The sequence below is a fragment of the Zalophus californianus genome, chromosome X (assembly GCF_009762305.2).
Source record: "Zalophus californianus isolate mZalCal1 chromosome X, mZalCal1.pri.v2, whole genome shotgun sequence".
NCBI classification, from domain to species: Eukaryota; Metazoa; Chordata; class Mammalia; order Carnivora; family Otariidae; genus Zalophus; species Zalophus californianus.
The window spans coordinates 114,070,284-114,096,894 of record NC_045612.1 but is presented as its reverse complement, the minus strand read 5'-3'; the positions used below and the strand labels follow the sequence as shown (position 1 = coordinate 114,096,894).

Below are 26,611 nucleotides of genomic sequence, written 5' to 3'. Positions count from 1 at the left end.
AGTGAACACTGGTACTCAAGATGTGCAAATCAAGGAGTGCCTGGGTGGTTCAGTTAGTTAAGCGTCTGCTTTCGGCTCAGGTCATGATCCCAAGGTTCTGGGATCGAGCCCCATATCGGGCTCCCTCTCCCTCTGCTGCTCCCCCTGCTTGTTCTCTCTCTCTCTCTGTCAAATAAATATAAAATATTTTTTAAAAAAAGAAATGCAAATCAAAGCCAAATGATAAACAATATCGTACCTACCATTTTAGCAATATTCAAAAGTCTAACTATGCTAAGTGTTAGCAAAGATTCTGTTGCTCAGGAAAGTAATCTAGCAATATCCAGTAGAGTTGAAGAGGCATATATCCTACCATCCAGCACTTCCATTTCTAAATATAATCCCTAGAGCAACATTCATATATCAATACAAGGAAATAATGTTCAAGGCTGTTCATAGTAGCCTCATTTTTAAAAACAAATTCTGAAACGACCTAAATGACCATCAATGGAAGAATGTATAAATACATATTTACATAATGGAATACCACAGAGCAGAGAAACAGAAATGACCTCGAGCTACATGTAACAATGAGGGCATATCTCACAAAACCTGTCGTTTGAAAATGAAAATTGCAGAAGAATGGGACAGTAAAAAGATACCAGTCATATAAAGTTTAAACGCAGGCAAGTAGCATTCTCTTTTGCTTAGGGAAGTATACATATGTAGGATAAGTGTGAGGAAATGTATGAGAAGATAAACATCAATTTCAGGACAGCACTTACCTCTATGCACTTTTTTAAAGCCACTGTATGGCCAGGGTTGAGAACCTCCTGATGACACCCTTGATGGAGCAGGTCCCAAGTAGATGGAATCCTATGCATTTTCCTCAGCACAACTAAACCAGCACTGACCCACCCTCATTGGGTCCCCGGAGGAGCAAAGACCACAGAGGGGTCACAGCCATCGGTGTTCTGATGACCTGAGCCAATTTTCCGTAAGCAGCTGACCCCAGTAATAACCCACAAGAAGGGCTCACTTCACCTCAGGTACCATTGTGATTCTAGCAGGGGAGGAAGCTGCAGTATCGAAGTAGAAATACTCTGATTAATAAAGGATTACCATTTAGTAACAAACAGTAATGAAGACCATCAAAATCACAGTTAATATGAAAATCTTCCCATACATAATTTAATCTTCCATAACTCAAAAAGTACTTTAGACTCCAGGAGCACATAAGAGGCCTTCTGAAAACATCTATTGTCATTATACATAATTTTCTGGCTAATAGAACGTCCATGTTGATAGAAGGCTGGACAAATCAATGACAAGTTGTTCTTCCACCTCTCCCTTCACACAGAGTCAATAGGACTCCTTCTTTAAAAGGCAGCGTCTTTTGGGGTGCCTGGGTGGCTCAGTCAGTTAGGCGGCCAACTCTTGATTTTGGCTCAGGTATGATCTCAGGGTCCTGAGATCGAGCCCTGCGTTGAGCCCCGCGTCTGGCTCCACACTGGGCATGGAGACTGCTTAACATTCTCTCTCTCTCCCTCTCCCTCTGCTTCTCTCCCTGCCCCCACACACACTCTAAATTAAAAAATAATAAATAAATAAATAAATAAAAGGCAGTGTCTTTCAAATCACTCACACATCTAAGAAAGCAAGGTCAAATACTCAATTCTCTTATTTTAAGGGTTATTTTACAGGAACTGATAAGAAAATAATTCTGAGGACTTGAACAGGCCTTGGCAAAATCAACAGACAGACATTGCTTGGAGAAAACCAACTTCATTTTTAGTACCCTTTCTGTCCTCTCGGTGGGGCCCATTCCCAGCCTGTAGGTATCCAATGACCAAATACCCTTTGAACCCCTACCTGCTCTTAGAAGACCTCACATCAACGCACATAAATCAAATGCTATGTCCATTTACATTTTAACAATTCTTTAAACCAAATGAAGACTCTCTAATTGTGGAATTTCAGGATTCTTTTAGATGAACAGGAGAAATGCTGGGGTAGGGGGGGAGCTGGGCACAGTTATTGCTATGGACTGGATGGTGTACCCTCAAAATTCTTATGTTGAAGCCCTAACCCCCAGTGTGACTGTGTCTGGAGACACAGTCTCTTTAGGAGATAATTAGCTTAAATGAAGTCATAAGGGTGGGGTCCTAACCCAATTGGACTGTGGTTTATAAGAGAAAGCTCTCTCTCTCTCAAACTCCACAAGCCCCCCCCCCACCACCACCATTTGAGGATATAGCAAGAAGGTGGCAGTCTGCAAGCCAGGAAGAGAGCCTAAAGTCACAGGGAAGCAGTCGCCTAGCCATCCATCCTTGATGTTTTTACAGATGTTTACATTAAAGCTAGCCCTGCTGGGGCACCTGAGTGGCTCAGTCAGCTAGGCGTTTGCTTTGGCTCAGGTCATGATGCCAGGGTCCTGGGATCGAGCCCTACGTCAGGCTCCCTGCTCCTGAGGAGCCTGCTTCTCCCTCTCCTCCCCCTGTTTGTGCTCTCTCTCACTATCTCTGTCCCTCTCTCAAATAAACAAAAATCTTAAAAATAGGAAGAAATCAGAGAAGGAGAGAAACCATGAGAGACTCTGGACTCTGGGAAACAAACTGAGGGTTACAGAAGGGAGGGGGGTGGGGGGATGGGTTAGCCTGGTGATGGGTATTAAGGAGGGCAGGTGTGGTGGTGAGCACTGGGTGTTATATGCAACTCATGAATCGTTGAACACTACATCAAAAACTAACGATGTACTATATGTTGGCTAATTGAGCATAATAAAAAATAAATTTAAAAAAATTTTTTTATTTAAAGAAAAACCTTAAAAATAAATAAATAAACCTAGCCCTGTTGATGTAGCATGTACCCTTAAAATATCAAATCTAAAGGACCAACGGGAACCCCAAGAGGTCCAAACAAAGACATGGGTGTTCACCTGGTAGGCAGCACACCCTGGCAGAGGTACAGCAAGACTGTGAGAAATCCAGTCCAGAGCGGTAGGTCGGGCTACTCTCCCGAATGTCCCTGCATGTTTTGAGTTCCAAACATGCAAGGAACCACAGAAAGGGAGATCCTGCCTGCAAGGTCTTGAGGGGAAAATGCCGGGTCATAGCATACTTGTGAACATACAGAAGGACTAAGAAGCCCACTGTGGGTGCAGGCAGTCCTTAAATGTACTGAGAGGCTTGAATTATGCCAAGGTTCAGACCCACATCCAGTCTGGGAGAGGCGGCAGGGGCAGGCGGCGGTCCAGCGGAAGACGTGGCTTGGAGGAGCACTGATCCTTGATGCAAAGCTTGGGGCACAGGTGTGGCTACATCCTTGAAATTTAACATCAGGGGCCTTCACGGTAAAAGGAAAGTCCAAGAAAGAGCTTCTTGTCCCAAGGGACAGGACAGAGAGCCCACAATAGAGAATCGCAGGGAGAGGAACATGGAGGAGGATGCAGCCAGGATGAGGTTTGTGGGGGCCACAAGATTGGTCAAGAGCTCTAAGACAGAACTCAGACAAACATCCATTGGGCAGGGGTCAGAAATACCAGAATCAGCTCTGCTGAGGAGCCCAGAATATCACCTCTGCTGACAGGACTCCCAAACAGCCCAGAAACACAGAAGCATTCTCTCCATGATCAGGCATATTTCCAGCCATCGAAATGGTTAATGTCATGCCAATAGAATAACTAGACACTGGTGAAACCCCCTTGAGCAACCCCCCCCCCGGGGCTCCCATGCTGTTTTCTTGTAATGGAGTTTTATTAAAACAAACTAAAGTACTTCCTGACTGCTGGCCTCGAAGAACCTTGCCGTAGTTTGGGTTCCTTCAGAAGGTGACTGTGGAAGGATTCGAGGTAGTTGGTTGACTTAGGACGTGATCCCAGTGAACAGGAGGAACGGGAAGTGAGACAGGAGCAGGAAGGCAGCTAATACAGGTGCATTACCTAGCCAGTTACCACTGGGGTCAACTGCAGCTCAGTCCTGGTGAACTTGGGGGACCAGTGTAGAATGCTCCTCTGCGCAGTTACCCCACTTGTGGGCAAAGGAGCTGGACTATTTAGCTACTAGCGGTCATCCGGCATTGGTTGAGGGCTGCTCCCAGGGTGGGGTGCAGGGTGTAACTCCCTGGCACTCCCAACCTGCCCCATGGGCAAGCAGAGCGGGCTCGGAGCAGAGAGAAGCACAGCTGCTGGCTGGAAAGAGGCTGCTGTGAACTGAAGCAGTGGGGACCGGGGATGTCCAAATGCACATCCAGTCTCTCTGGAACGAATGAGGAAGTACAAAATGTTGAAGCCAGGAGCGAAGAGGTTTGGTTTCATGCCTGCCCTGCCTCACGCCTTTCTCTTTCTCTTTCTCTCTCTCTCTCTCTCTCTCTCTCTCTCTCTCTCTCTCTCTCTCTCTGTGTGTGTGTGTGTGTTGGCTTGGCGTGCCTTTGAGGAGTTCAGTGGTTTTTCTTCAGGTGTATGGAATGTTTGAGGAGAGACTAGATGAGGGAGGTTAAAAGGAGTTTCTATTTGAGGGTAAAAGAAACATTCAAAGAGCACTGGCTCTGTCTGCCACTCCAAAGCCGGCTGCATATAGCTGCTTCTTCAGCCAGTGCGGGGAGGGCTAGCAGAGAGGCACTTGGGCGGGGATGTTTATCATCTGTACAGGGGCAATGGACAAAGGTTCCACATAACCCCCAACTGTGCTCCAAAGCCTCGCTATTCAAAGTGTGGTTCCCCCCCCCCACCGCGGAAATCTCCAGCCCCACCCCAGAGCTATAGAATCTGCATCTGCATTTTAACAAGATCCCCAGGTGATTAGTTTGTACATTTGAAAAGCATCGCTGTAGATAATACTATTCTGCTAATTGTTCTCTGTATGGAGTTCATTCGGCAACCGTGTCTCCCACCGAAGTCAAGTGGAAGGTTATTTGCCTGATCTCAGTCTATATTTGCTCTCTCCAGTTTGTGGAATAAAGTTCAGATCTGCTGAATGGAGTAAGTTAATGCAACTTGGGACAATGGAAGAAACTAGTGTCAAAATCTGCTGACCTGGGTGTAATCCCAACAAAATAAAGCAAACTTCAGTTTTTCAAAACTTTCAATTACTTCTTTCTGCTCTTCCTTCCTTTTTTTCTTGGCAAAATTAGGAACCAGAGCTTAATAAGCCTGTACCATTCCAAGTCTATTCAGGTGGGTAAACCTCTGCCTCAACATCTGCAAAAATACACTCCTTTCAGGAGTATTTTCCATTTCAAAATGTGTGTGTGTGTGTATTTTGCAGGAAAAGAAAAAGCACACCAAAATTCTTAGGATATTTTTTAAATGACATTGGATATAGGTAGTTAGTAAAGGAAAAAGTGAGCATAGAAACAGACTCTTAGTAAAAAATTAAGAAAAACAACTGATGCTAAAACTGAATTCAAGTTATGAATAAAAAGCTTCAATACTGTATACTGATACAGACGTGTATGTCCAAAGGGGGCTACTAATCCTAACTGCATGCAGGGGAGAAAATAATTGACAACTGTGAAAATGATTAGGAATGGTTGCCCCTTGAATAATGCAGGGCTTAGGCATATTTGGCCCTCCCCCCCACACACACAGTTGTAAGTCTGCATATAATTTTTGACTCTCCCAAAATTTAACTACTAATAGCTAGCCGTTGATCCGAAACTTTACTGATAAAACAGTCAATTAACACATATTTTTTATGTTATATGTATTATATACTGTATTCTTGCAATAAAGTGGGCTGAGAAAAAAACATTAAGAAAATCATAAGGGGGGGGCGGCGCGTGCCCGGTGGCTCAGTTGGTTAAGCATCCAACTCATGATTTCAGTCCAGGTCATGATCTCGGTCCGGGTCATGATCTCATGGCTGTGGAATAGAGCCCCGTGTCAGGCTCCGAGGTCAGTGAGCAGTCTGCTGGAGAGTCTCTCTCCCTCCGCCCCCCACCCCCCTTCCCTTGTTCTCTCTCTCAAATAAATAAATAAATCTTTAAAAAAAGGAAAGAAAATCAGGGCGCCTGGGTGGCTCAGTAGGTTAAGCGTCTGCCTTCGGCTGGGGTCATGATCCCAGGGTCCTGGGATCAAGCCCATGTTGGGCTCCCTGCTCAGCGGGCAGCCTGCTTCTCCCTTTCCCTTTGCTCCTCCCCCTGGCTCATGCTCTCTGGCTCTCTCTCTCTCAAATAAATAAAATCTTAAAAAATAAAAAACATAAGGAAAACACATTTGCAGTACTGTATTGTAAAAAAATCCACATATAAGTGGACATGCACTGTTCAAAAACCCACATTGTTCAAGGGTTAACTATATATTTAAAGCATTCTTTTAGGTATTCAAGGGAAGCCGAATAGGGCATCCCAAAATGTGCCTGTTTGGCATAAGGGTTATCTTGAGGCTGATTATTTTTAAGAAATGGCAGACACAGGAGGAGCTCCGAAAACCCAGAAGTTACCCTTTTGTAAAACACATTTACATTTATAAGGGCAATATCAATTTGTAAGGGAGTTTCCCTTTGTGTACCTGGAAGATACCCCAATCTCTAGAAACTGTTATCAATGGAGAAGGTAAGGACTAAGAGCTGCATAACAACCTTACCCTTGTCTACTGCGGTTTTCCTGGTAACCTCCCATAACTGACTCCCCACCACCCCAACATCTTCTTTTGTCTTTAGCTGGAGATGGCATTTAAAATGATGTTGCACAATTTGGGAGAGTTACTCAGTTTTCCTGTATTTCTCCCATGCATACAGGAGGTATACATAAATTTGTTTTTCTCCTGTTAATCTTTTATTCCAGTGGGGGGTGGGGGAGGTCTCAGCCAAGAACCTTGAAAGTATAGATGGGAAATTATTTTCCTCCCCTATGGTATTTACTGGATAGTAATGCACACATGTGTTTATCAAAAGATATGTCCAGGAGTGTTTCTCACAGCACTATTTATAAAAGCCAAAAACTAAACAAGCCAATGGTCCATGGACAGCAGAAAGGATAAATCGTGGGACAGTCATAAATAGAATATGGCAACTGTGAGCACACACACCAATACAGATGAATCTCATAAATGACACTGAGTGAAAGAAGTCAGATGTCCTGTGTGGTACCATATATATGAAATTCAAGAACGGGCAAAATGAATCTGTAACATTTGAATCAGAATAGTAGCTATTTGGGGGAGGTAGTAACCAGAAGGAGACGTGAAGGGGGCTTTCGGTTGCTGCTCATGTTCTGATTCTTCATGTGGGGACTGGTAACAGGTGTGTGTGGTTCATAAAAAATCAATTGAGTTGTTCATTTATAATATGCATAATGTGTATTTCAATAAAAAGTTTAATTTAAAAAACATATGTAGGGGGTGCCTGGGTGGTTCAGTCACTTAAGAGGCCAACTTTTGATTTCGGCACAGGTCATGATCTCAGGGTTGTGAGATGGTGTCCCACATCGGGCTCTGTGCTCAGCGGGGAGTCGGAGCCTGCTCGAAACTCCCTTCCTCTCCTTCTGCTTGAGATTCCCTCTCCCTCTGCCCCTCCCCCGTTTGTGTGCTCTCTTGCTCTAAAATAAATAAATCTTTAAAAATAATAATAATAGGGCACCTGGGTGGCTCAGTCGTTAAGCACCTAACTTCGGCTCAGGTCATGATCTCAGGGTCCTGGATCAAGTCCCACGTCGGGCTCCCTGCTCAACGGGAAGCCTGCTTCTCCCTCTCCCACTCCCTCTGCTTGTGTTCCCTCTCTCACTGTGTCTATCTCTGTCAGATAAATGAAATCTTTAAAAAATAATAATAAATTAAAAATATATGTATATACACTTAATCCAGTTTTACAAATGAGTCAAAAAGAGTAAGACTCAATATATCTATATCCATGAAATGGTACCTGACACCCTTGCCTCCTCTCACTAAAGACGGATGCTGATTAGTCAAAGAAAATGACTAATAATGATGCATAGGTGACAAATATTACAAGAGTGAATAATGGTACACAGCTGTGGACTCATGTATGAACAATGAGTACAATGAGCATTTGATTCAATTAAAGAATATAAATCCTGGGGTGCCTACATGGCTCAGTCGGTTGAGCGGCTGCCTTCGGCTCAGGTCATGATCTCAGGGTCCTGGGATCGAGCCCCACGTCCGGCTCCCTGCTCAACGGAGAGCCTGCTTCTCCCTCTCCCTCTGCCTGCCACCCTGCCTACTTGTGCTCTCTCTCTATCTCTCTGTCAAATAAATACATAAAATCTTTAAAAAAAAAAAAAAGAATAGGGCTCCTGGGTGGCTCAGTCATTAAGCGGCTGCCTTCGGCTCAGGTCATGATCCCGGGGGGTCCTGGGATCGATCCCCACATCGGGCTCCCTGCTCTGCGGGAAGCCTGCTTCTCCCTCTCCCACTCCCCCTGCTTGTGTTCCTGCTCTCGCTATGTCTCTCTCTGTCAAATAAATAAATAAAATCTTTAAAAATAAATAAATAGGGGCGCCTGGGTGGCTCAGTTGGTTAAGCAACTGCCTTCAGCTCCGGTCATGGTCCCAGGGTCCTGGGATCGAGCCCCGCATCGGGCTCCCTGCTCGGCGGGAAGCCTGTTTCTCCCTCTCCCACTCCCCCTGCTTGTGTTCCCTCTCTCTCTGTCTCTCTCTGTCAATTAAATAAATCTTTAAAAAAAAATAAAAATAAATAAAATAAATAAAATAAAAATAAATAAATAAATAAATAAAAATTAAAAAATAAAAAAATAAAGAATATAAATCCTACTGGGTCAAGGGTAATGGTTTCTCCAAATAGCCTAAAACATGTGATACATTCTATCAAAATTTAATCATCTGTATAACATAATCACTAGCTGAGTTCATTTGTACTGATTTTTCCTGGAACCCTTAGTACCATATAGAACCCACTACAAGAGTTTACAAAAAACCCACAGCGAATCTTCAAATAATGCCTAAAAGGGAAACCACTTTGGCACACAACCTTCCAATCTTTCTCTCCCTCTCCCACATAATTCAATTTGTGAATACCTAGAGGGTTTAGAAAATTCACAGGTCTAGATGTCAAGGTAAACATGTCAATTTTTTAAAGATTTGTTTTATTTATTATTTTAGAGAGAGAGCGGGGGAGAGGGAGAGGGAGAGAGAATCTCCAGCAGATTCCACACTAAGCACAGAGCCCAGCACGGGGCTCTATCTCACGACCCTGAGATCATGACCTGAGCCAAAATCAAGAGTCAGATGCTTAACTGGGCCACCCAGGCACCCAAAACATGTCAATTTAAAAATCTGAGACCCAGTCTTATAGTGAGAAGGGCCAGGAAAGTCCCACACTGAAAAATGTGACACTGGTGATTTCTGGAATTCTAGCACTGTTTTGTTTTTTGGTTTTTTGGGGTTTTTTCTTGGTAAAATGTAATTCCCCTTTGTCTGGAATCTCTAATAATTAGGATCCTAACACATCCATATGCATCTGTTTATCAAATCACTGTTCTCACTAGAAGCTTCTGGACTTAGCCCCAGAAAGAGATGGGCATTCATGTTAGAAAAAGAATATTCAGTGTTTTCCAAGTGCTGGAAATTATGTTAGGCAATTTAAATGTATCATTCATTCATCAAATATTTATTGAATACCTACTATATGTCAAACACTATTCTAGGGGCACCTGGGTGGCTCAGTCATTAAGCATCTGCCTTCGGCTCAGGTCATGATACCAGGGTCCTGGGATCGAGCCCCGCATCGGGCTCCCTGCTCCGCGGGAAGCCTGCTTCTCCCTCTCCCACTCCCCCTGCTTGTGTTCCCTCTCTCGCTGTGTCTCTCTCTGTCAAATAAATAAGTGAAATCTTAAAAAAAAACAAAAACAAAAACACTACTCTAGGCACTGTGGTTAAAGTCTGGGTCCTGCTCACATTCTAGCTTAAGGAGAGGAGAGGGAAGGGGGAACAATAAATATACAAATAAACAAGAAAACTAATATAATGATAAAGCGCAATGTTGAGAATTAAAATAAGATGGGAAGGATACAGAGGGTAACGTGTTGGCTGTTCTAGATCAAGTGATCATAGGTGATATTTAAACTGAGATACAAATGGTGAGAAACCAGCCACAGAAAGACTGGGGAGGGGACAAAGAGAACACTGCAGCGTGAACAGTTAGTCAAAAGACCAAAAGGAGCTTGATGTGCTGGAAGAATGAAAAGGGGGATAGTGGTCCTCAACAGGGACAGGTGAACAGTAGGGAAGTGACATCAATTACTGCTTCTAAAAAGATGCTCTAGCTACTGTATGGGAAATGAAATAATAGGAGGCCACTGCAATTATCCAAGAACAAGATGGCGGCAGACTGACAGGTGGAAGAGTGAAGGTACAGAGAACACCTGGGACATACTGTGGGAGCCAAACTGACAAGATTTGCTGATGAGCTTTGGATGTGGGGCAGGAAGTTTGTAGGCCTGGGGCTTGGGCAACTGCGTGGATGATGGTGCCAGAGACAGAGACGGGGAGAGAGTCAGGTTTGGCCCAGGGCGGGGCGGGGGGCATGGTGGAGAATCCAATTCTGCTTTGGAAACACGGAATTCAGAATGCCAATTAGATATCCATGTGGGTTAGTAAGTCTTTTTTGTTTCAAGATTTTTTAATTTTACTATTTTAAAAACACAAAATGTTTAAGAGCATGATTTTTTTCTGTGCTTTCTTCCCCATTTTTCATTTCTACAGCTCCCATTTCTGAGCCTTTTCATGTTTCAAGTTCCCCCCAAAATTTTCAACATTCTTAGAATTGGTCAATTTATCAACATTGCTTTGCAGTATTTCTCAATGATATTTTTGAGCCAGTATAAAAATCTCAAAGATATTTTTTGAGACAATGAGATCGACTCTACATTATAATCTCACAGAGGTTAGTGTGGTATGAATGCCATGCTAAGGAGGCTAGAGTTCACTTTTTTTTTTTAAGATTTTATTTATTTATTTGACAGAGACACAGCGAGAGCAGGAACACAAGCAGGGGGAGTGGGAGAGGGAGAAGCCGGCTTCCCGCCGAGCAGGGAGCCTGACGCGGGGCTCGATCCCAGAACCCCGGGATCATGACCAGAGCCGAAGGCAGACGTCCAACAACTGAGCCACCCAGGCACCCTTGGAGTTCACTTTTAAAATCAGTGTAAATGAATGAGTTCTGGAATCTAATGTACAGCATGGTAACTCCAGATAACAATACTTGCATTGTACACTTGAAGTTTGCTAAAAGGGTAGATCCTAACTGCTCACACACACACCGAAACAAAGGTAATTATGTGAGGTGGTGGACGTTAGTTAGCTTGAGTGTGGTGATTACTTCACAACGTATACCTGTATCAAAACAGCAAATCGTACACCTTAAACATACACAATTCCTATTCAGCAATTATACTTCAATAAAGTTGGGGGAGTGGGAAAGTATATACAATGCTTTTAAAAGAATGGATTAGTGAATCTTGAGTGGTAGGAAAGGTCATGGCCGCAGGTAGTGGCATCTAGATGAAATGTAAAGCCATGAGACTGGTGGGGTCATGTAAGGAGAGGCTGTAAAGAGAAGAAAAGGAGTCCCCAGGCCCTGGAGAGACACCAACCTCTGTAGGTTGAGCAGAGAAGGAGTCTGAAATGAAGGCTTAGAATAAGTTACCAGCAAGAGTAGGAAAGTATAGTACAAGAGAGTATAAAACAATGGAAGCCCTAAGGAGGTGTTCACGGAAGGCGGGGATGACGGACTGTCAAATGCCGCTGCAAAGTCAAGCACAGCCAGAGAAACGGCAGCTGCCGTATTTGGCAACATGGCGTTCGCTGAGAACTGACAAGAAGAGAACCAGTACAGGGCCCTGATTAGATCGGAGAGGGGAAGACTGTGTGGTGATGAAGTACGTGCAGGCTCTTAAAAGGCTCTTCTGAGAAGGGGTGACTAGTAATGGGGAGACAACCGGAAGGGGCTGTGGAGACAAACAAGATAGTCTATATTAGAGCATGACTGTAAGCTAATGAAAATGATCAAGAAAAGAGAGAGGGGTGCATTGAAGCAGGAAAGAACAAGAGACACAGGATTAAGAATTACGTTCTTCACAACATGAGAACAAAAATAATTAAGTACAGCAATGAATTATAAACCACTGAAAAAACATGAATTGAGTTCGTACCAATAATAAATACGTGAATGAAAAAATAAATGGGGAAGGAGGAAGGGGTCTTGGTGAGGGCCAAGGGGCAAATGTAGAGGGAATATCAGAGTTGGAAACTCATTATTTTCGCCATCATATTAAGGACTGGATCAGGCAAAAATCAGCACTGAATGCAAAATCTGGAGAGAAAGACTGATGAGGAGCAGGCTATCTGTGTCTTCCCGCAGATGACTCACAAGGAAGGAAGAAACCAGTAACCACACACTGGAGAAATTAGACAACACCTTGACCAAGTGATCAAAATGAACATCGTCGACAAGAAGAGATGGACATCCGTGTGGAGGCCACTTTTAGGCAAAGAGGCTTGAGCGATGGGATCCAGACCCGGCCTCAGTGACGCCCTGGCTGAGCCCATCAGGCCACCCACCTCAAAATATCCCTAGGCCCTAACTAACCAATGGGCTACTTACAACTAGGCACAGTTCCCAGAAAAGGGGAAGGTTCCATATGTCGCCCTACCTCCTCATCTTCCCCCTTTAAAAACAGCCGCGCCCACTGCCTCACTGCAGACGACCTCTCCTCCGCGGTCCTGCCCACAGCTCCCCCGGTGTAGCCAATAAACTTCGATCTCCTTTGTTCTGCCTCAATCTCCTTTGTTCTGCCTCGGGTGACTCCTTTCACTGCCTGCTCCCTTGGCCTCCACCCGATTGTTGCCCCACATTTGCGGGCCCCCATCCGATCGTGACACCCTATTTAGGCACCACAATCTGGGCATCGCGGGCCTCCAGCTGTGATACCCTGAGGACACAACATCATCTATGCAGTATTCTGGCCCAAAATGCATAATCTGTATCTAATCACACGAAACATCAAACAAACCCAAAATGATGAACGTTCTCTTAAAAAGAGAGGGAGATGGTCTGTGTGCATCCTAAATGCTGAAGGGGAGAAGCATTTGCCACCCCAAAATATGCCTCTTTGGCCTAAGGATTATTTTAAACTGATTATTTCTAAGAAAAGCAGACACAAGAGAAGCTCTGAAAACCCTTAGACATTACCCTTTTGTAAGAGACATTTACACGAATAAGGGAAATCTCCATCTGTGAGGGTGTCCTCCTCTCTTTACCAGGAAGAAGGGGATGACTCTAAATCTCTAGAATCTCTGGTCAGTAGAGAAGGCAGGACTTAAATCTGCATCACAGCCCTACCCATGTTTACTGTGCTTGGCCTGGTCACCTCCCATAACCGCCTCTCCACCCTCTGCCCCCAAATTTTCTTTGGGCCTCAGCTGGAGATGGTGCTTAAGGTGGTGACTTGGGCCATTTCGCAGAGTTACTCAGTTGTCCTGGGTGCACACGTTATTCAAGTTCTTTGTTTTTCTCTTGTTAATCTGTCTTGTATCACAGGGGGTCTGTGGAGGGAAAATTACTTTTCCTTCCCCACACTGCCAACGTCATAAAAGACAAAGAAAGGCTGTGGAATGTTCCAGACTAAACGAGGCTAAGAGACGAGACCACTAAATGCCAACATCCCTAGAGCAAATCCTGTGCCAGAAGGAAAAGATGCTGTAAAGGATCTATCACGTCTATTGTCTAACTTGGAAGACAAATAGCAGATTAGGTAAACAAACAGACAAAAACAAATAGCAGATTAGGTAACAGTATAATATCGATGTTAAATTTACCAAAGTTGCCAACAGCGCTGTGGTTACGTAAGAGAATATTCTTATTCTTAGGAAACCCAGACTGAAGTGCTTACGAGTAAAGGCCATGCTGCATGTAACATCCTCAGATGGCTCAGACCAGGGATGTGTGTGCGCAAGAGTGCAGGGGAGAAAGCAAATGGGGTAAAACGCTAACAAGAGAGGAAATCTGGACAAAGGGTACATGGGTGTTCTCTGTACAATTTTTATTTTTGCAACTTACTTACAAGGTTTGAAATTATTTCCAAATTCAGGCTTTGATTTATTTGTTTTAAGTAGGCTCCACACTCAACATGGGGCTTGAACTCACAGCCCTGAGATTAAGAGTGGGGTGCTCTACCAACTGAGCCAGCCAGGCACCCCTCCACATAAAAAGCTTTCAAAAAGGTGGGGGGGGGGGCGGAATATGTCCTTGAGAAGGTAAAGAGGGTAAGAGGTCCAGAGCCCAGAAAAGCAGCCAGTCTTTGACACACCGGGATCGGTTCATTCAGTTTCACAGCACCAGTGGGGAGCACCATGAATATTTAGTATTTGTTTGTTTGGGGGGTTTTTAAAGATTTTATTTATTTATTTGACAGAGATAGAGACAGCGAGAGAGGGAACACAAGCAGGCGGAGTGGGAGAGGGAGAAGCAGGCTTCCCGCGGAGCAGGGAGCCCGACGCGGGGCTCGATCCCAGGACCCCGGGATCATGACCTGAGCCGAAGGCAGAGGCTTAACGACTGAGCCACCCAGGCGCCCCGAATATTTAGTATTTGTACGAATGTGGGCATGTTGGGAGTTTGGGCGCCGAGGATCTAAGGAGGCTGCCATCTAATGAGCCAGAGTCAGCAGCTGATGTAGGAGGACTGACAAAATAAAAGGTGCCAAACAGCTGTTTTGGGGAAGAGAAAAGGAAACCTACCCTCCAAGCAGGCTTGCTGGGCAATGCTGAAAGTCCACTCGAGGTTCACCAAGGTCAGGATCTGCACCTAGACGTCCATTTTTATTCTGAAAACTCCCCAGGTGGTTTGAGTGGGCAGCCAGCTTTTGGAACTACTGTGCTAAGGCAGGATTTCTCAAGCGCAACACTATGGGCTTTTGAGCCAGATCATTCTTGGTGGGGGAGTCAGAACGGGTGGGGGTTTCGTGCATTGCAGGATGTTTAGCAACGTCCCTGATCCCTACCCACTAGATGTCAGTAGCACCCCCACCTCTGCCAGTCACGACAACCAAAACTGTCTCCAAACACTGCTGAATGAATGTCTCCAGGGGGGCAAAATCGGCCCTGGTTGAGAACCACTCGTTAAGGGAGTAAAGGCCATAAACATGACGTGCTGATAAAGGTTAGGAACTGTGTATGCTCCTTGTTGCCATGAGCACTGTGTAGGCTCTGAAATCACAGGGTCTGTGTTCAAACCCTAGATCCATTAGTTACCTTTCGTATGACCTTGGCCAAGTTACTTAACCTCTTGTGCCTCAGTTTCCTCATCTGTAAAATGATAGTAGCACTTGCCTCTAGAAGTTGGAAGGATTAAATGAGCGACTATATGTAAAGTAGTGAGACCAGTGCCTGCTCATATTAGCTATTGGCTATCATTATTACCATCACAAAATCAGAAATGGAGTAGATATCAGATGTCTGTTGATTAATGAACTGCTTACATTAAAATATACTCCATCTTTAACCAATAGATAGTTCCACACTACAACAGAACAGAACAGAAAGGCAGAGTACATTGGACTTCTCTTAGGATTAGTGGCCTGATTTCTTCTAGAGTCCAGGCACACTCATTCATCCGGTTGACGAATATTTATTGAGCACCTACTATGTCCCCCTGTTCTAGGTCCTGAGAACACAACACTGAGCAAGATACACAAAGTCCTCACTCTCTGGGAACTTATATTCTAGCAGGGAAAAGAAGACAAGGAACAGTAAACAAATAATTAAATGATACAATTGCAGGTAACAGTTGTTCTGAAGAAAACAAAAGCAGAATGTGGGGACGGGCAATTCACGGTGGTTAGTAGGGAATGTTGTTTTGGAACATCGGTCAGAGAAGACGCAGAAGGCACGAATGAAACAAGGCAACAAGTTCTGATGAAATGGTGCTCCGGACAGGCTGTGTTTGGGGAAGTGTGAGAATAGGGGTGAAGGACGTATAGGGCCTCAGAGGCTACAGTGAGGAACTGGAGTCTTATTCAAAGTGTGGGAGAGGTTATTAGAGGGTTCTGAGCAGTGGGTTTACAAGACTGAATTTACAAGCTGTTCTGAGGGGTCAAGGGTGGATGCTGGTTTAGAGGCTACACAGTAATTCAAGAGACAAACATCTTACTTTGCAGCATAGCAGGATCGGATATAAAATGAATCTGTCTAGGACATAGTTCAGCAGTCTGGGGGCTTAGAAACTAAAGGGACAGTTTTATAAAACTGTTTTTTGAAAGAGTGGTCAAATCCATTTATAGGGCAAGGATCATCATTTTTAAATGAAATAGAACAGATGGAAGAAAACTGAAGATATCAGAATACACTGCACAAAGGCAAAATGCATAAGACTTTGCGAGATTCTATTTCAATCATATATAGGTAGGTTCAGACTAGGCTGAGATATAAAATACACTTCTCACTATGGATGGCAGGCAGGAAGTTTGAAAACACTACCAAAAGCTAGCTTATTTATTCATAAGTAGGTTATATAATCTGTCCCTCTATTTTCTCCCTTTCTTGCTGTACCTGGCATCCTCCCAAATGAGGACATTATAAAAAGCTCCAAAGGTAGTATCTTCATAGTCTAAATAAAACAATTGACTTATATTACACTTTACCTTCTCCTCCAGGGAGATCAAAATATGACCCTCCGTAGAAGCTGGGAAGAGTGACTCACCTCTAAACTGTTAGGCTTTTTCAATGGAAAAAAATAATCTAAGCAGAACACGAAATTTTAAAATCAAACTTTAGACGTTCAGAAGCTCCAAATGCAAAAAAAACTTCCTGAAGGCTGTAAAAATAAAGACCAGAACTCTACAGCAAGCACAATACCTAGTAGTAAAGTATTGGAATCATTCCCACCCAAATCAGATACTCCTCAACAGTGCCCTGGAGGGAAGCCTAGCCACTAAGGCAAGCAAGTAAAATGGGGGAGAAAATGGAGGGTGGGGAGGGGATTCTTTCCAGAGAGTTTGACTGTCTACCTTAAAAAATCCAAGAAGACTGACTGGAAGAACTTTGAACTAATAAAAGTTCAGTAACGTGGCTTGAATATGATAGACCTACAAAAAAATAAATAACCTTCTATGCAAGGTTCTTTCAAATTATAAAATGAAATAGGAATAAATGATACAATATTTTAAAGCAATAAAAATTGGGGCACCTGGGTGGCTCAGTTGGTTAAGCGACTGCCTTCGGCTCGGGTCATGATCCCAGGGTCCTGGGATCGAGTCCCATATCGGGCTCCCTGCTCAGCGGGGAGTCTGCTTCTCCCTCTGACCCTCTTCCCTCTCATGCTCTCTATCTCTCTCATTCTCTCTCTCAAATAAATAAATAAAATCTTTAAAAAAAAAAAAAGCAATAAAAATTATACCCACAAAACAATCTAGGACTTCACCTAACAAGAATGTGTAAGACCTACAATGTAGAAAAGACGTAAAGACAAACATACAGATCGATGGAACAGAACAAAGATCAAAAATAAACCCACACAGGGGCGCCTGGGTGGCTCAGTCAGTTAAGCATCCAACACTTGATTTTGGCTCAGGTCATGATCTCAGGGTTGTGAGATCTGAGCCCTGTGTCAGGCTGCACTGGGCGTGGAGCCTGCTTAAGACCTCTCTCTCTCTCTCTCTCTCTCTCTCTCTCTCTCTCTCTCTCTCTACCCCCTCCAGCATACCCCCATCTTTAAAATAAATACAAAAATAAACAAACCCACACATATACGGTCAATTAATTTTTGACAAAGGGGCCAAGGGAATACAAGGAAGGAAATACAGTCTTTTCAACAAATGGTTTTGGAACAACTGGCTATCTATATGAACAAAAGTGAATCTTGACCCATACAAAAGTTAACCGAAATGAAGTCATAAACCTACATATAAATGACAAAACTATAAAATGTCCAGAAGAAAGCACGGGAAAAAAATCCTGGTAAACATGAGGTAAACAAAGATTTATCAGACAGGTTACTAAAACTGCTTATCTATAGAAGGAACGAAACCTGATAAATTAGACTTTATCAAAATGAAAACTTCTGCTCTTCAAAAAAAAATCATTAATTCCACTTATACGATGTGTAAGTCAAATAAAATAGTCAAACTCATAGAAACAAAGAGTAGAATGGTGGTTGCCAAGGGCTGGGGGAGGGGGAGGTGGGGAGCTGGCATTCAATGGGCATAAAGCTTCAGTTGTGCACAATGAATCCGTTCTAGAGATCGGCTGTACAACATGGCGCCTATGGTTAACAGTACTCTACTGTACACTTAAAAATTTAAGAGGGTAGATCTCAAGTTAAGTGTTTTCACATCACAAAAAGAAAATAGGGGCGCCTGGGTGGCTCAGTCGTTAAGCGTCTGCCTTCGGCTCAGGTCATGATCCCGGGGTCCTGGGGTCGAGCCCCGCATCGGGCTCCCTGCTCGGCGGGAAGCCGGCTTCTTCTTCTCCCACTCCCCCTGCTTGTGTTCCCTCTCTCGCTGTGTCTCTCTCTGTCAAATAGATAAATAAAATCTTAAAAAAAAAAAAAAAAGAAAACGAAAACGAAAACGAAAAGGCAAGCCACAGACTAAAAGAAAATATTTGCAATAGATATCTGACCTGTATCTGTATGATATATACAGAACTCTCATGATTCAAGAAGACAGACAATACAATTTAGAAAAACAGACATTTCATAAAAAACATACAAATGACCAAAAAGCACATGAAAAGATGTTCAACATCACTAGTCATCAGGGAAGTGCAAACTAAAACCACAAAGAACTGCCACGACAAACCCACTGGAATGGCTAAGATAAAATCCACTGCCAATACCAAGTGCTGGCAGCGAGCATGCCTTGCAGCTGGACCTCTCATACATTGCGGGTGGCGGTGCGCTGGGGTGTGGCTGCTTGGGAAAAGTCTGGCCCTTTCCTATAAAGTTAAATTTACCATACAATCCACCGGCAAACCTATTTGGAGATACTTACGTGAGTGGAATCAAAGTGTATGTTCATACAGGAAGCTGTCTGTGAACGTTCACATTGGCCCTATCCATGACCACTGAAAGTCAGTGAATGGATAAACTGTGGAATAGTACTCAGCAATAAAAAGGAACAGATTATTGATTCACAGGACACTGAGAAATCTCAAATGCATTATGCGAGGTGAAAGAAGCCAGACTCAGAAGGCTACATCATGTATGAATCCATTCGCAGGGCATTCTGGAGAAGATAAACTTATAGCAACAGAAAACAAATCAGTGGTTGCCAGGGGCTGAGAGGGGTGGAGGAGGTTGACTACAAAGGGTCAATAAGGAATTTTCTGGAGTGACAGAATTCTTCTCTGTCTTTTTTTTTTAAAGATTTTATTTATTTATTTGAGAGAGAGAGAATGAGAGATAGAGAGCATGAGAGGGAAGAGGGTCAGAGGGAGAAGCAGACTCCCTGCTGAGCAGGGAGCCCAATGTGGGACTCGATCCCGGGACTCCAGGATCATGACCTGAGCCGAAGGCAGTCGCTTAACCAACTGAGCCACCCAGGCGCCTCTTCTCTGTCTTGCTATGGTGCTCATTAGATGACTATATGCATCTGTCAAAATTTATAAAACTATACACAAAGAAGGTAGATGTTATTATACGTAAATTATACCCCAATTTCAAAAACATGGAGTCAACTCAAGAATTAATTAAGTAGATTTACGAAATGGAACAGAGTGTTCACAGAATCTTATTTGATTGAGAGGATTTATTTTATGGTAATTTTTACCAAATGTTTAACCCATTTCTTAACTTCTAGTACCCCCACCTCATACCATGTTCCCAGAATAAGTTCCATGTGGATTGAAGACCCACATATTTTAAAAACCATAAACATTTTAAAATAATTTTTTGCCCTGTCTTGGGGTAGGGAAGGCCTTTCTCAGCAAGGCATCAAAACCAGCTCCTAGGGGCGCCTGGGTGGCTCAGTTGGTTGGGTGACTGCCTTCGGCTCAGGTCATGATCCTGGAGTCCCGGGATCGAGTCCCGCATCGGGCTCCCTGCTCAGCAGGGAGTCTGCTTCTCCCTCTGACGCTCTTCCCTTTCGTGCTCTCTATCTCTCATTCTCTCTCTCGCAAATAAATAAATAAAATCTTTAAAAAAAAAAAAGAACAAAATGGGGCTAATATTAAAAAAAAAAAAAAACAGCTCCTAGGTTTTAACTAAAGGCAGAATCTCATTTCTATCTTCCAAATTATTAACATCACAGAAACACATTCTCTGCCCCCAACCCACCTTTTTTTTTTTTTTTTTTTTTACCGGTTCTCTTCCCAGTTTGTAGCGAGTATTTGAAAGGGACTTGGCATTCTCAAGCAACAAAATGGAAAAATGTGTTTGTCAGTTTCTCATGAGCAGTGAAAGCACCAGGAACCTACATAGTGATGTCCCCCTGAGGCCAAAATCTATATAGTGATGTCCCCCCTGAGTCCCAAACCAGACTCAGCCACACCACAACCACACCAGAGCCCCTGGAACGAACACGTAGGCCACCCAAAAGCAGCTTAACTGGCTCCCTAACACCTGAGCAAACTCACTTTGCCATTTCTGGAAGGCTGTTCATGGTACCAAAAACACAGCGGCTCTCCTTTCCCTGCCAAACCTGCCAATGAAATTCCACTTCTCAGACGTTTTCTCCCTCTGCTGAACAAAATCATCTCCATAATTAAAGTTCAACTTCTTTTTCTTTTCTGTGTTTCCAACCATTTTTTTTTTTTTGCTAGAAAAATCACACACACCTGGAGTCTGCGGGCAAGAATTATTCACACGGGGGGGCCTGGGTGGCTCAGTCATTAAGCGTCTGCCTTCGGCTCAGGTTGTGATCCCAGGGTCCTGGGATCGAGCCCCGCATCGGGCTCCCTGCTCAGCAGGAAGCCTGCTTCTCCCTCTCCCTCTGCCTGCAGCTCCCCCTGCTTGTACTGTTTCTCGCGCTCTCTGTCAATAAATAAGTAAAATCTTAAAAAAAAAAAAAGAATTTTTCACACGGAAATCACCCTGCATTTCTTCAGTGTTTTTCAATAGCAAAATCTGCTCTATCCCCCTTTTAAGGAAAGACACCTTGCAGGGATGTGGAAATGATAAAAGCAGTGGGAATCCGATCAGGGATTGGCATGGCGCTGAGGCCCTGTAAAACAATACCCGTGAACAGCTACACAATTTGGCCACTTTTTGTTTTCCAGATTTGCTTTTGAGCTGTAAAAGCAGCCAAACCAAGCAATGTCCAGCTCCTTCAGATCTTAACTAAGCAAAACTTTGAGACACTAAACAAATCCTAACACTAAACAAGTCTCCCCAAATCCTTTGGGAATAACACATATACTGTCACTTCGTTTACAAATATACAATACAAATACAATATTATGATGTCAAACTTAACTGTATTGCCTATTAATAAGTTCTTAATAAATTGTTATTTATTAATATTAATAGAGCAATAAATATTGGCATACCACGTATAACTGAGGTTATACTCACAGGCTTATCTCTTAAAATAGCCAAAGAGAAGCCGAGGAAGAACGGAGGAACTGCAACATCCGGCTAGACTTTGGCTTAATAAACCTTCACTCTCCATCACCCACCAGCTCCTAACCCTGATCAAAGAAATGGGTCATTTTTCTGCCGATGGGGACAATTAGACAGGATCGGCTACATAATTTGTGAGCCCCAGTACAGAATGAAAATGCGAAGCCCCTTGTTAAAAAATCACTAAGAATTTCAACAGCGACAGCAAAGCATGAAAACCAAATACAGGTTGCATGCCCACGAAGCCGGCTCGACCAACAGATAATGTATTTGGCTAATAAGCTAGTAAGAAAAGTAAAGCATTTCGCTTCTGAATGAGTTTGGGGTGGAGCTGGGACTGTAAAGTCTTAGGACCTCTCCTCCCAGTCTCTCACTTTTCCTTAGGTTTTCAGCCTGTTGGACAGAAAGTACTTCTGCAGTGTCTACCATACAAAATGTGGTCCATGGAGCCGCAGCATCAGCATCACGTGGGGGCTTGTTAGAAACGCAGACTGTCGGGCCCCACCCCAGACCTACTGAATCAGAATCTGCATTTTAACAAGATTCCCAGGGCATTCGTGTGGAGAGTACAATCTAAGAACTGTCACTATCCAGGCAGCCACGGAAAACCTGTGCCGCCTGCCTCATCTGACTGTGGCAAAGCCCATCGGCTCTCCTGCTCCTCACCTTATACATAGTTCCGGAGCCTCGAAAGGGCAAGTCCCAGTCAGAAAGCTCTCACCCGAGACCTCCAACCTCCTCCTTCCCCCGCCCCATGGTCACCCCCAGGCTTCGAGCTGCCGCTCCATCCCGCCGCGCCCCCCGCCACCTGTTCTGGGTCGCGCCAGACAGCGCCGCGCGGAGCCGTCGGGGGCCCGGGGCGCGTTCGCGCTCCGCAAGCTCCGCCGCACCCCCCGCCCGGAGCGGTAAACTGAGTCCCCCAAGGGTCTGGTCTCGAAGACCGCCCGCGCGAACAAGATTCGTGGGTACGTTTCCCGGAGGGGCGGGGAGAGTTTTGAGTCCGTTTGAAGCTTTAAGATACACACGCCGTCACCCCCCCACCCCTCGGAGAACGCGTCGCGGGAGCCCCCTTTCCCGTGGCACGCACTCTCCCACTGCCGGGGTGCCGGCCCCCGGAGCTCGGCCCCTCTGCCTCTGCCTTTCAGGGCGGCCCCGGGCTCCGACTCAAAGCCGCAGCCGGGCGGAGGGAGCGTTCGCCCCGCTGTCCCGTCGCCCTCCAGGTCCAGGCGTTCCGCCCGAGCCGCCCGCGCCCGTCGTCAGCTCCCGGGCTGGGTCTCAGGAGCCCGAGGGAACAGACTCATCCCTGCGCCGCGCGCTTACCTGCCTATCCCGGCAGACCGGCTGGCTGCTGGCGCCCTCCGGCCCTCCTTCTCCCCTCTCCCTCCCGCCGCGTCCCTCCCCCTTCCCGCCGGCTGGGCGCCGCCCCCGCCGCTCCGGGACCGCACGCCCGCCTGCTCTCCAGCTGCCCAGCGCGGCGTGGCGCGTCCGGCGCTCGGCGGCGGCGAGGCTGGGCGCGGAGGCTGGACGCGGAGGTGGGGAGCGGGCGGGGCGCCGAGGGAGGAGGGCGTGAGCGAGTGGCGCGGCTGGCCAAAGCCCGGCGAGGAGCTCCGGGCAGGGGGGGCGGGGAGAGAATCGCGGCCCGCGGGCTGGGCAGCCCGCCCCACCCCTGCAGAGGCCCCCGCGGCGCCTCTGGACTCCCTGGACAGCGCGACCCTCGGATGCCGGGCGCCCGGTCCGGCGAGCTCCTTGGAGAACCCCAACCTCCAAACCCATCCTCTCACCTTTAGGGGTCGCCCTGGTACCCAAATGCCTGTTTCACTGTTTTCAGCACCGTGCACTGTGATGGGTGAGAACCCCGAGGTCGCACCTCTGCCACAGTATTCTCAATGCAGAGATCATATGTCAGACCACTGGAGGGGGATTTGGAGAGACCGGTAGAAGGAAAATGTTCTGGAAAAGGTTTTAGCTCCACGGTTATTTGGTGAAGGACAGGTTACACCGGATACCTAAAAACTGGGATCCCCAGCACTCTGCATGCTGAGTGTGTGTGTTGGGGAATGGAGGGGGGCGGAATATACGGAGTGAGTTGTCTCTGGTCCCTTCTATCTTACCTGTTAGCATCTCCTCCCCGTGCACGTTCACAGAATAAGAACTAGATCTGGAAAGGACTTACAGGCCACCTAACCAGCTTGTCAAAATACCCCATGTTACAGATGGGAAAATGGAGGCCTTGACCCGGTTCTACAATTCTAGTTACTTGTAGAGACAAGGCCGGGGGGGGGGGGGGGGGGGGCGGGGGGGGAATAAGCACTCTGAATTCCCTCTCTGGCTCCTTTTCCTGCTGCCCATCTATTCTCTTCAACCCTACCCTTTATAGTCAAATAGCTTCTATATTTGCAAAATGCTTTATCACTTTAAAGGCGCCATTCTCTTTTGTTAAAAGCTGCAGGAGAATATTCCATTGTTCTTTACCACCAAAACAGAATTCTAGATTCTGAATTGCATTCACAGCTCTGGAGAAGGTGTTTATAAAATGCAGGTCTGCAGAGAACATCCTGGCTGACTCTGCCATATTAGACACAAACCCGAGGTAAGATGTACTCAGCTTTGCAGGAGGGGTTGAATTTGTTTGCAAACACCAACTTATTAACACTCACAACATTCTAGCTGGATAAATGAATGGAAAGTATTTGCAGAGAGACTTTTGACTGGCTGGATTAAGGGAGAGTGGAGGTCAGGAAGCTCATCCAGGCTACATAAGAAGTTGGAGGCAGAATTATGATAAGGGGGAAAACAGTATATTTTAATAAACAGGTTTAATGATACTCCAAAGGATTAAATTGTTTCTGTTTGCATTAACTTAACATTTGTATATCTTCAACTTACTAGAAAGTACACTTCATATTGTATAGAGCCACGAAAAATCTCACACACTGCTATTTGGCAGAATCTATTGAAACTGAGCGTACAACTACCCCATGTCCAGCAATTGCCCTTCTAGGTGTATACGCAACAGAAAGGAGTGCATATGTTTTCCCAAAGGATATGAACGAGAGTGTTCATAGCAGTGTCTTTCTAATAGCCCTAGACTGAAAGCTACTCAAATGTCCATTGGCACTAGAATGGATTGAAAACATTGTGGTGGTATAGTCACAAAACGGAATACCAAACAGCAAGGAGAAAGCATGAACCACAGCTTCATTGAGTATAGACGGAATTCATAAACAATATTGAGCAAAGGAAATCAGACGTGAAAGCATACGTACAATGTGATTCCCTTTATGCAAAGTGTAAAACAGGCAAAACCAACATTCAGGTTAGTGGTCATTGAGAAGTTGGTGACTGGAGGGAGTTACAGGGGGGATAAGAAGGTGATGTCTTGTTTCTTTATCTGGGTGCTATTTACATGGATGTATTAGGTTTGTGAAAATTCATTGAGCTGCTCACCTATGTTATGTGCACTTTCCCTATGCATGTTTTACTTCAAGAAAAGAGTTAAAGTCTGTATACTTCATGTTAAAAGTTGCTTGAATTCCTAAAGTAAGTGTGATGCCAGAATAAATATGCTGTTCCTTTAAACAAACTTGCTGTTAAAAAAAAAAAAGACACTCGGGGGCGCCTGGGTGGCTCAGTCCTTAAGAATCTGCCTTCAGCTTAGGTCATGATCCCAGGGTCCTGGGATCGAGCCCCGCATCGGGCTCCCTGCTCCGCAGGAAGCCTGCTTCTCCCTCTCCTACTCCCCCTGCTTGTGTTCCTGCTCTCACTGTCTCTCTCTGTCAAATAAATAAATAAATAAATAAATAAATAAATAAATAAATAGATAAATAAAATCTTAAAAAAAAAAGACACTTGAAAGAAATATGTCTAAAACACAAAAATGAAAAAATAAATAAATAAATAAAACACAAAAATTAGAGACTCCTTTGCCTAAAATTAAATTTCGGATTTTGATGCACTTCCAGCCAAGCTTCCATTCCCCTTGGCACATACATTCCGGTCAACATAACTCTGCCATCCTGACCAAAGGAAGAGGAAAGAGGCTGGGACCAAAGAGGTGGCCAGCACTCCAGCCAAGGGGCCCTCTGCCTTTTCCGTGAGAGGGGCCCTGGTCACACACCTCCACAGGCACTCTCTAGTGATATGGAGGAAGGCTGTGGGTGCTTGTGATCTGCAGTTCAATCTTAAATCTACAGGAGCACAGCCCAGAGACTGCTGTCCCAGCAACTGGAGAGTGGGCGATTTGGATCTTGCCCCACGGGGTATGTGAGCCAGTGGGGATAGAGTTTGATCCCCAGCATCAGTCGGTGAGGAAACATGGCAGAGACTTGAGTAGGCAGGCAGAAGGCCTTGTTCTCCTCTCCCCCTCCCTCTGGTGGATCCCTGAGCGTGGGCTCTCAGCAGAGGGAGGTGGCAGAAAAGGACAGCTCACCAGTGCTCAAGGCCCAGCTCTCTCCTTAGAATTTCAAATGCAACTTTACCTGGGGCCAAATAGTCTGCAAAGACACCATGCAATGGTCTTTAACAGATTTATTATTTTCCAAGGGAAATGAGCACAAGAAAACATGGGACTTGGGAGTAAGTCAAGACAGTGGGATGAGAAGGGCGCCTGGGTGGCTCAGTTGGTTAAGCGACTGCCTTCGGCTCAGGTCATGATCCTGGAGTCCCGGGATCGAGTCCCACATCGGGCTCCCTGCTCAGCAGGGAGTCTGCTTCTCCCTCTGACCCTCTTCCCTCTCGTGCTCCCTATCTCTCATTCTCTCTCTCTCAAATAAATAAATAAAATTAAAAAAAAAAAAGACAGTGGGATGAGAAACCATAATGATGATGGTGACCCTGATGGTGATGACCATTATACTTGCTACATGCCAGGCATGTTAGGGTTCTTCCCTAGTTTATACTTTATTACCAAATCTTCATGTCCAACCCACTGAGGAAACTGAGGCACAGAGAGATTAAGTAGCCTCTCCCAAGATCCACAGGTGGTAAGTGGTAGGACCAGGAGTGGAATCAGTCAGAGTGTGACTCTTAAGCTGTCTGAAGGCCGGGTATGAAAGGTACAATGTTGGGGTGGCAAAAGCACTGATAGAGAATCAGGAAATGAGA

General features: G+C 45.1%; 1 protein-coding gene across 1 annotated transcript in view; it reads right to left on the bottom strand.

Annotated features, from left to right (window-relative positions):
* The window catches only part of ADGRG2 (adhesion G protein-coupled receptor G2), a 131,601-nt gene extending 108,699 nt beyond the window's left edge, over positions 1-22,902 (bottom strand). Inside the window, exon 1 of the mRNA XM_027607785.2 lies at positions 22,829-22,902. The gene's annotated coding sequence lies outside the window, so the exon portion shown is untranslated. The remainder of the gene's footprint in view (positions 1-22,828) is intronic.
* Between the last annotated feature and the right edge of the window lie 3,709 nt (positions 22,903-26,611).